Source organism: Cyprinodon tularosa, unplaced genomic scaffold, assembly GCF_016077235.1.
Source record: "Cyprinodon tularosa strain WSP-4 unplaced genomic scaffold, ASM1607723v1 ctg364, whole genome shotgun sequence".
NCBI lineage: Eukaryota > Metazoa > Chordata > Actinopteri > Cyprinodontiformes > Cyprinodontidae > Cyprinodon > Cyprinodon tularosa.
Window position 1 is genome coordinate 614175 of NW_024039079.1, and position 10497 is coordinate 624671.

At 39.0% G+C, this 10497-nt stretch overlaps 1 protein-coding gene across 7 annotated transcripts in view; it reads right to left on the reverse strand.

Annotated features, from left to right (window-relative positions):
- The window catches only part of LOC119790443 (RNA-binding Raly-like protein), a 107083-nt gene extending 97045 nt beyond the window's left edge, over window positions 1-10038 (reverse strand). For 4 of the 7 annotated variants that reach the window (XM_038295967.1, XM_038295965.1, XM_038295964.1 and 1 more), the window contains exon 1: window positions 9905-10037. The gene's annotated coding sequence lies outside the window, so the exon portion shown is untranslated. Of the gene's footprint in view, window positions 1-9450; window positions 9531-9904 lie in introns of those variants that run through there. The other 3 variants (XM_038295963.1, XM_038295961.1, XM_038295962.1) reach the window with 3 other exon arrangements.
- Window positions 10039-10497: the final 459 nt, after the last annotated feature.

The following is a 10497-nucleotide window of genomic DNA, read 5'->3' on the forward strand; positions in this document are numbered from 1 at the left end:
CTGGTGTTGGTCCATTGTGTTTTCTGAGGTCCAGGGTCAACGCAGCCACATACCAGGAAGTTTTAGAGCACTTCATGCTTCCTGCAGCTGACCAACTTTTTGGAGATGCAGATTTCATTTTCCAACAGGACTTGGCACCTGCACACAGTGCCAAAGCTACCAGTACCTGGTTGAAGGACCATGGTATCCCTGTTCTTAATTGGCCAGCAAACTCTCCTGACCTTAACCCCATAGAAAATCTATGGGGTATTGTGAAGAAGAAGATGCAATACACCAGACCCAACAATTCAGAAGAGCTAAAAGCCACTATTAGAGCAACCTGGGCTATCATAACACCTGAGCAGTGCCACAGACTGATCGACTCCATGCCACGCCGCATTGCTGCAGTAATACAGGCCAAAGGAGGCCCAACTAAATACTGAGTGCTGTACATGCTCATACTTTTCATGTTCATACTTTTCAGTTGGCCAACATTTCTATAAATCCTTTGTTTTTATTGGTCTTCAGTAATATTCTAATTTTCTGATATGATGAATTTGAGATTTTCATTTGTTGTCATTTGTAATCATCAAAATTAAACAAAATAAACATCTGAAATATATGAGTTTGTATGTAATGTATGAATATAATATACAAGTTTCACTTTTTAAATGGAATTACTGAAATCAATCTACTTTTTCATGATATTCTAATTTTATGACCAGCACCTGTAGTTAGGTCAGGCAGCAATGAATACTTGTGCAGTTGTATTGTAACCTGCAGATCAAACTATTACAAACTCTTTTGTAAATAAGATGTCCAAATATGACCTATTACGTAAATGTGGATTTGTTGCCTAATTAGACTCAGCACATGTATTCCTTTAAATAACAAGTGATTTAAGTTTATCCAAAAATCAGCTTAAAAAAAAAAAATATATATATATATATATATATATATATATATATATATATATATATATATATATATATATATATATATATATGAATTGATTATTTAAGGGTGCTCTACTTTAAATAGCAGTACAACAGAACCCAGTTCTCAGAAAGAGGAGTGTTATATCATTCAAGCAGAAAATCCAATTTAACAGTTTAAAACTTAACTATATACAAATTTAACACAACATTCATACAGGAAAAAAAAACACTTTTAAACAACTTGAGATTAGAAATCTCCAAGTAAAAAATCTACATGTTTTATTGTCTACATAATGCAGAATTAAAAGATTTGATGGATTCATTCACCTTTAAAAAACTTCATAAGAACAGACCTATCTTTTCACCATAGGTCAGAGGTGTAACTGTAGGGAACTACTCAGCAATGATAAGTCTCAATTAATTATTTCAAGTCACAAGTCAATCCAAGTCCTAATGTTTAGATTTAAAGTCATAATGGGTTATTCCTGAAATGTTTTCGATGAGACAAAACGTAGATAGATATTTTATTTTTACAATATTACTCAACAATCAGAGCAGCTGTCATCTTCAGTCTCATTTTTTATTTCAACCCTGTACATGATATGATGTAAAAAATAAAAGGCATTTTGTAAAATATCAACATATCCATATGTGATAAATATAATTTGGGATATTTGGTGTCAAGTAACGTTCATTATTTCATGTTTGTTACAGCATATCTGCTAAAACTTGATGAAAGTTTGGAACTGTTTGCACTCATTGCTCCCATACTGAGCCAGAAGCTAGTTGCTTGTTGTAAGTGAGAGCTGGTATTAAAAAACAAAGTGTGATGCTTAAACTTTTGGCCCCAAGCCAGTAAAGAGATAAGCTGTTTTAGATTCACTGATCATTATAAACTCCTCCAAAGAGAGGTGTAGCGGAGTAAAGTCCCCAAAAATACAGTGCATGAAAGTGAACCAGGAGAAAGATCTGACTGCATATTGTACTGTGTTCTTTTAACATTAACACCGGACACATGTTGAATGCAGTGTGGCTGCTGTGCAGCTGCGCTGTGGGCGTTCTACAAGTCACTCCCACTGAACACTGGAATCAGACTGGCCCAGCAATAGCAGTAGAGAAGAGGTTCCCTTGGGTTCAAGCTTTTCCCAGGAGCTTTTAGTTAACACTCGTCCAAATATCATCCTTTTTCATGTTCCAATAGCTCCTCTGTCTGCTTGTGTTTCTGTTTTGCCTTTATGTTTTCGGTTGTCAGTTTAGCGTAAGTTGGTGGGTGGATTTTATTCTGACATTCACAAGGAAGCATGTGGAATCCGGAAAACTTGATGAGGAGACAGCGGCAGCATGCGGCCACAATTCCTTCTTGCAGAATCACTTTGTTGAGCCGCACGGCCTTGGTAACTGCACCCACACTGCACCATAGTTTATGTCAGAGTACACATTGATTTTAATGATCCTTGCTGCGCCCGCACCCTAGCTAGCCCTCGTTCAATGGTAGCCTGGCATAGTCAGGTAGAATGGAGAGTGTGTGTGAACAAAATCCATGTCTTGCTGCACATTCTCAGTAGAATTTAGGCCAATACTTTGACTGGTAAATGCTAACAAATGATTATTCATTTTATATATTTAATTTGTGCTCTGATTATATGCTTAGGTTCACTGTTGAATGAAGCCTAAACCTCCATCTCAGTTTGCAAGATGCCTGAAGATAAGAATGCGTGGCATGATGCTGCCACTGCTATATTTTCTTTTGGGGAATTTAAGTTCAGCATGATGCGTTGTGTCAGTTCCCTACAGGGCAAAAAAATCTTACCAGAGCACTTTCTTCTCTATGTAATATGAAACCTTCAAGACTGTAAGGCAGGGTTTCTTAATCTTGCTCCTCAGGACCGACTGTCCTACATGTTTCAGGTGTTTCCCTTTCTCCAAACACCTGACCTGAATGAAAACAGGCTTTTGTAGCATTTTATGAGGTAATGCAATCATTTGAAACAGGTGTGCTTGGACAGAGACACATCTAAAACAGTGGGCAGTGAACTCTGAGGAACAGAATTAAGAAACCCTAGTCTAAGGTAATCTGTAAACAGGATTTATTACAGCTGACAGAGTAAGAAAAAAATTATGAAATTAGCAAGGGTTTCCAAACTGTGCAATACATTTAGTCTAATTGAGTTACTGGAGCTCCCCCTAAGCTTTTCTTTATTAAGTTAGGGCAAATCTGGAATATTATTTAAAAACTTAAGAGGCAACAGTTTGCTTCTGAAAATGTCTTCACGTTTTATTCTAAATCCCTTTAGCTTCTACTCTTCTAGATGGATCACTGCAGGAGGATTAATTGTCTAATTTTCTCAGCACAGTGTTTTTTAACAGAAAGCCTCCGTCACTATTTCCCAATATTGCACAACCTCTTTTTTTGTGTGCTTAATTTTTTATGCCTACTTGGTAACAGCTCTATTGACTGGTGGTGTGCGCTGTGGAATCTTCATTATTTACTCTTTAAGAAGATGCTTCCTGCTAGTTAAAAGAATTTGTATCTGAAAGAAAATGAATTCTCTCACCTGTAAACCCTATTTGAACCCAATCTGGAGGAGTATTATCATTATGGTTTTTATCTGGAGTAAGACCTCATTTCTACCTTTTGTGAATGGGAGGTGGAATAGCTCAGAGGGAGACATGTGCGACGGAGAGGGTGCAAGGTTAGTGACTATAACCACTCCAGACTTTCAGGCAGGAATCAGCTAGCTCCAGCTGCCAGCGTAATGAAGTGCTGGCAGCTGTCCCTGGTGCTGAAATCAGCCTCCATCTCTTTGAGCAAAGGAATATAAAGCGACTGGCCACGGAGCTGAGATACCAACACTGCAAGGCAAATGGCACGTCTCAAACCCAAACAAAGTATCAGATGAACATATACCTCACGCACTGGCTTAAACCAGCACCTTCCAATAGCAAAACATGCAGTCCCTGTCCTGAGAATGTTGAATACAGGCATTCAGCAGCAGAGGATGAAATGAGTAGCAGAGAACCCTGCCTCATTGTGATGTAGATCTCACTCATGTGTGTAAAACACCTACACTAGAATACCATCATCTCTCTTTGCTCATGTCTTAGTCCATCTGTTTTCTCTTTGCTTATCTCTCCTAGGAGAGGACATAAAAGAGACAAGAGGAAGCTGCTCCTCTAATCCATTCCTTGACCTCTCTGGGGCTGCTCAAAAATGATTTTTGTCTGAATCTGCACCTGCTAAGGGTCATCGTTCAACCCGTGGCTGCCGTAGGACGTGCCTGAACTGGACAGTGACAGATTACTGACTGGGTCTACCAACGTCCAAATACACTTCTCCCCCTTCCTTATCCCCATCACCGTTCTGAGCTCATATAGGGATTCAGTGCATGTGCATTCCAGAGCCAGCCTCCCACTTCATCCCCAGCGAGAGATAAGTATTGTTTGCGTAGCAGCATATTTCATGCTTGGCTTCCCCCACCTGTTTCTCCTGACCTGCAAAGTCTGAAGGCGGGAGAAGCTGTGGAATGTCCCCTGCTCAGGTATATCTGGTGCCTGATGGAAAAGGGCCTCATCTCAAGCTGCTTCCAGAATGAAAACCTCTGTCAGAATTTAAAAAACATAAAACGATCCCTGTGGTCAAGTGAAGGACTTTCTGTCCACAGATTTTAGCACATTGTGTGTAGGTGTGTATATTTTTTAGGGTAGTCGCCTCCAGGTTTTAAGGGTGTGTTCAGGAAGCGAGTTGAGGTCAAGCTATTAATCAAATCTGTCAGCAGAATTTGCATAATGAATTGTTGCAGAACTTTCCTTGCATATCTCATTGCCCTGTTCTCAAATGCTTCAGCTATTGTACACAATCTAAATACTTCAATGTCACAATTGATAGCAGTCAGGGATATGCATAGTATGCTGAACCCATGTAAAAATTTGTGGTGGGATTTGAATAAAAATGGAACAATTAGAGGGTCTTTTTTTACTATTCGCAATAAATTAGATAAAAAGTTCTCAAAATTAGAAAGAGTTTTTCAAATCGTATGGAATTTCATTAGGAACCTTAAAGACATAAATAGAACAGAAACAGAAACAGGTAATATTAAATGTCTTTGTTTTTCCAATCTGTTTTATTTATGTAATTAATTATTCTTTGGTATTTGGAGATATACAACAAAATTGTAAAACTTGATGTAACTGTGTGTATCCAAAGCAACTTCCAATAGTTTGATAACTGTAGTTATAAAACAGTCTTCCTCATAAAGCAACATTAGAGGATGTGTATTATCTTTGCTGTGGACTTCTTTAACCAACATAACAGTATCCAACAACAAGAGGGGGAGGGGCACCTTTACTAAATACTCCATACAGCTAGAGAAAAGGTAGTTATCGTTGCACATTCTCTGGAATCATATTAATGGGAAATCAACCCATAGGAAGTGTGTTGAAATCATAACTTTTTAAACTTGAATTAAATAGCTACTAGTTCATTTATGCTCAAGAAGCACCAAGATCCACACGTTGACAGCGTATGAACAGCAGTATGTCCAAACAGCTAAATGTTTTCTTCAGTAAATATGACGGGTAAATAATCACAGCACCCTTCTTTCTACCAGCTGAAGGTCAATGTGGAACAGGTAGGGGAGGGCACCCATGTATTACTCTACACTCAAAGCAGCATGGAAACCCCTTGATCACTGTGGCAACAGATGTTAAAATAAGAATGTCCTAATCACCAGATTTTTATTTTTTTTATATCAATTCATATTAAGAAAGGCACTAACATGGGTCACAGTCTGATACTTTGTGATTATAACATTAGTTTGACTCTCCTGCTTCATAATATTTACATTTGTTTTTAAGATTATGAAGTTGGATTTAAATAGTTAAGCTTTTCCTTCTGCATATGTCTTTAAAAACAGGGTGTGTCTATATGCATCTTTGTCCAAACTCTGAATTTCTTCAAAGTTTAAAAGCAGATATTTGATCAATAAAATAGTCCACTTCAACAACAAAAAAGTTTAGTAAGCTGCACTAAGGTAAATATACTATAGTTAGGATTAATAAATATTTAAGATTTGGCTTTGGAAAACAGGTGCGCATTGTAAAGCTCTGAGTTTATGATACAACAGGTATCAGAAGTTTTCTTTCATCAAAGTCTCCCAGTAGCAATCATTAAAGTGTGACGCACACCGTGTAAAAACATATTAACATATTCACCACCAGAGAAATAAAAAAGAAAAAGTCCACCATAGTAGTCCTTACTATGAGACCCTGAGTTTATTGCAGGTATTACGGCGGCCTTTGTGGTGAAAACAAGAGTCAGTACCAGATAGCTTAGCCTGGCCTAGAATCACTGCATCATGGAGAGTTGGCAGAGGGACACTGGTATTTACGACAGATCTTTATACCAGAGGATTTTTCACCCCCTTGACACTGGAGGTTGAGGGAGCCCAAAGGGCCTTAAGGGCTAGTTATACTCCCGCAGCAGTGTGTCGGAGTGAGCTTATCGCAGGTATGACGCCGACATTTTTGATTTATGCTCAATTTTGAAGCGTCAAGCATCACAATCACGGACTAGCTCCGGGTCTACATATGGCCAAGGCAGTGAGGACGTGGGGGCATGTTTGTGCGACAACAGAGGGACAATGAGGGTGAAAAAGAGCGGGGATCCAGGTGGAAAAACGGTCCCAGCGTTCTTGCACACCTGTCTCTTCTAGCTGGTCCAACTTCACAAGTCATTTTCCGCAATGGCGGTCATAAAAACAAAACAAGCCGGTAAGGTACCAAACAGGAAATACCCGAGTAGAGCCGATGTAGATTTGACCAATCAGAGGCCTCCTGTCTGCGGCACCTACAATTTGGGAGAGGGGCAGCAGACTGTCTGCCGAGGGGGCGGGGACGTCTCTGCGTTCACCGCGACACCTACGCAGACGACCGAGTTTCGAAGTATAAATCAGCCTTTAGCCTCATTAGTTCAACCCACTAGCTTCAAGCACTGACAGGGATTCTCTAAAAGCCAGTGCTACCAAGGAAACGGAGGACAGGGTGACTTCTTACATAGGCTTGTGAATAAGTGAGCTAACTTACGTTTTATCAGTCAGTTAATGATTTATTAGAGTGATATCAGCTCAGTTCAATTTACTGATCATGTCTGCTTAGAAGGAACTTCTGTTGCCACCACCCAGTAGAGAGTGCACTTTTCAATTTTAAGCTGAGCCTCCCTGGCTTTTGCTAGGGAGGTAATCCTGAAGCTGAGAAATGCTGGAGTAGAAAAATGAAGAAATCAATAGTTAAGTTAAATTAAATTTAAGTTTAATGGATGCCAAATGCCCTTTAAGCAGTCCTGTTTGTAAACACATACACTCCTTAAGTTATTACCTAGGTACGGGGACGGACATCATCTATTTTGGCTCCTCCCCCAAATGAAGCAAGCCTCGTGGAAACGCCCCCTCCAGCACTGGACAAATGCCTCGAAGCCTCTCCTCATCTCATAACATCACTACCTAATACGTTCATTTTTTTTGTTTTACTTTATAATTATATCTAAGTTTAATAATGTGTAACAAAAAATGCTTTTTATTTTTTCAGTCAATGTTTAATACAGCAAGCACATCAAATTGTTAAATATAATGATGTACTACTTCTTTTGAACATCATATTGTAAAACAAATAGGCTTTAATATTATAAGATCCTCTCGATAAAAGAGAAAATTTAAGTTATTAAAAAGATGGACGCTTCAAGTATTCATCAGCCGATTAATAAAAGCAATCAACTTTGAATTGTTTAATCAATAAATCACTTCTATTCCTAAAATGTTAAAGAACAATCTGAGACTGTAAATTCTTAGTTTGCAGATGATAACAGCAGCAAAATGGAAAAGTAAAAAAAATATATATATATTGTAAATAGTGTGCTAAACAAGCAGCATGTAATGTAATGTAAATCCCTTTATTGTACCACAATGGGGAAATTCACCCTCTCCAATTAACCCATCCCCTTGGGGAGCAGTGGGCTGCCATTGTGCGGCGCCCGGGGAGCAGTGAGGGGTTAAGGGTCTTGCTCAGGAACACAAAGAGCAGGCTGTGGGGAATCGAACTGGGAACTTGCAATCTTCTCAGAGCGCACTGCTCTACCCACTAGGTCAACAGTCCCCACTAAAGGTTTGGGCGGCAGAGGGTAGAAAGAGAATGTACTTCCTGAAGAAAGCTGAAGTCATTCAGTGTAAGCAGGAAGATGCCACAGATCTTCTATGTTGTGAAGAATGTAATCTACTCCCATCACCTGTTGGGTTTGTTTGGAAACAACCAGTGGTGTCAAAAATACACACATTTGTTCCTTAAGTAGAAGTATAGATACTGCAGTATAAAAACACGCTGGTAAAAGTATAAACCTGACCTCTTTACTTAAGTAAAAGTTAAAAAGTATGTGCTCCAAAAACTACTTAAAGTATAAAAGTATAAAGTAACCTTAAAAAAAAAATAGAATAAAAAAACAGCCAGATGCCATTATATGATTTGAAAGCTCAATTTTTCGACTATTTCAAAATATTCTTTAAGATAGGGCCAAGGATGAGGGAGGTCTTGTTGGTCTCCTTCTGACTCATCCAATCACACTAGTTTTCAGTAGATGTGGATGGAGACATGATCTGCATTGGATGGCGCACATGACGGGAAATAAATATCTATAAACATAAAACCGAAGCCAAGAGTAACGAGTAATGTTTGTTTTAAAAATCTAAGGAATAGAAAGTACAGATACTTGTGTGAAAATGTAATGAGTAGAAGTCAGAAGTAGGATGAAAAATAAGTACTGGAGTAAAGTATAGATAGTGTACCTAAGTACAGTAACAAAGTACTTGTACTTCGTTACTTGACACCTCTGGAAACAACAGTACCATCACTCTTAACAAACCTAACACTGTTCATTCTACAGGTGGCAAAGCCATATCTATAAAGCAGCAGGCTGCAGGCTGGCTGGAAAATCTGACTAATTAACCAACTAATTTAAGCTGGTGTTATTTTGCAACTTTATGAAGAGAAGAAAAGTGAAAAAGGCTAAATATGCAGCCCGGTAAACTCTTGAAATGTATTCATAATTGTAGATGGTGGGACAACAAAAGAAAGAACCACACTTTTAAAAAAAATGATGTAAGCACTACTGTAGGTTACAGTAAAACTGAAATGTTTTAACAAAAGGTTTTATGAGAATTTCATAGCATCACGTTTAACTGCGTGATTTTGTTTTATTGTTAACCAGAACAGCAATAGTACAGATATTTATTGCTCTGTCATTTTAATATTGCAAGATATAGAATGCAAAGAAAATCACAATTTAACAAGTTATCAAGAAAACCCGCAGCATAGAATAAAGAAGCTGTAGCTGTGGCAAGCTAAACAAAGTCTGATTCATTTTTGTTGCGCTTGATTGAGAAGATCTGAAACCTCTTGGCTGTTGAGTGCAAATCCAGCCCAGTCAAAAAGCAAACAGAAGCACAGAGAAAATAGCAAAACAAACTCCGGCAAAAGTTCAAATCCTCACCTAATAGAAAAGCAAAATCCTCAAACGTGAAAATCAAAAGAGTCATTTTTGATACAGCCTCCAGAGAAACACTTGAAAATCTGATAAAATCGCACCAAAATAAGCCACAATGATAAAGGCGAGAGAGAGGAGAAAAAAAGATAGAAAATAAGCCAAATGTTGAAATTATATCAACATGTTTAAGGAAGCTGTGTCTAAAAAAAAAAAGAAAAATAAGAAGAGGCAGAATAGATAAGAGTGGCAAAAATATCAAGAGCAAGTGCTAGCTGGTAGGGTTTATTTCTCAGCATCCAAGATCTCAATGACTGCATGCAGGGAGCCAGAAAACATTTTCATTTATTTTTTTATTTAGTCTTAACCCCGGTGTTGGCGGAACACCGAGAAAAGGAAAGAGATGGACAAAAAGGGAGGTAAAAATGTGCTTAATAAAAAGGTCAGGGGAAAATGTACTCACCGGGAGGGAGTAAAAAGGTGGAGTGAAAAAGAAACTGGGCGGTGAACGGCTGCTGATGTTAGCAGGCGCGTGAGCGCGGAGCATCTGCGGCGCTCCGGCTGCGCTCCGGCTCCTCTCTGCCTCAGTCACGTGACACGGGCTTGGCCGGAGTTTCTCAGTTCCAGTCCGATGAGATGCAGGGCTTTTTTATTTTTTACCTACAGTAAAATCAAACTCTTTCATCTGTTTCCTTTTCAGAGCTTTGGGGAAATTGACTTGTTGCCTGTGGTGGAACCATCTGGAAAATTCTGATATCTTCACTAATTTACCAACCTATCTGGGCAGAGGCGCAGCCAGAAAATTTTTATAAGGGTGGCCAGACAATAACCAATGTATGCTGAGGGGTGGCAAAAAGTAAATAGGTGCCAGAACCTATCCACTCATGCTGTGTTCACACCAAAAGAAGCAGGGGCAGCAGGAGCAGCTCGTTTACATGCAAAGTCGATGGTTGACAGGCGTCAAGATGCAGCAAAATGTCCCCCAGCACGTTTTGAGCAGCAGAAGCAGCGCTTCGGGAGCATTTAAGCATCTGTCTCATGATGCACCGCAAACGC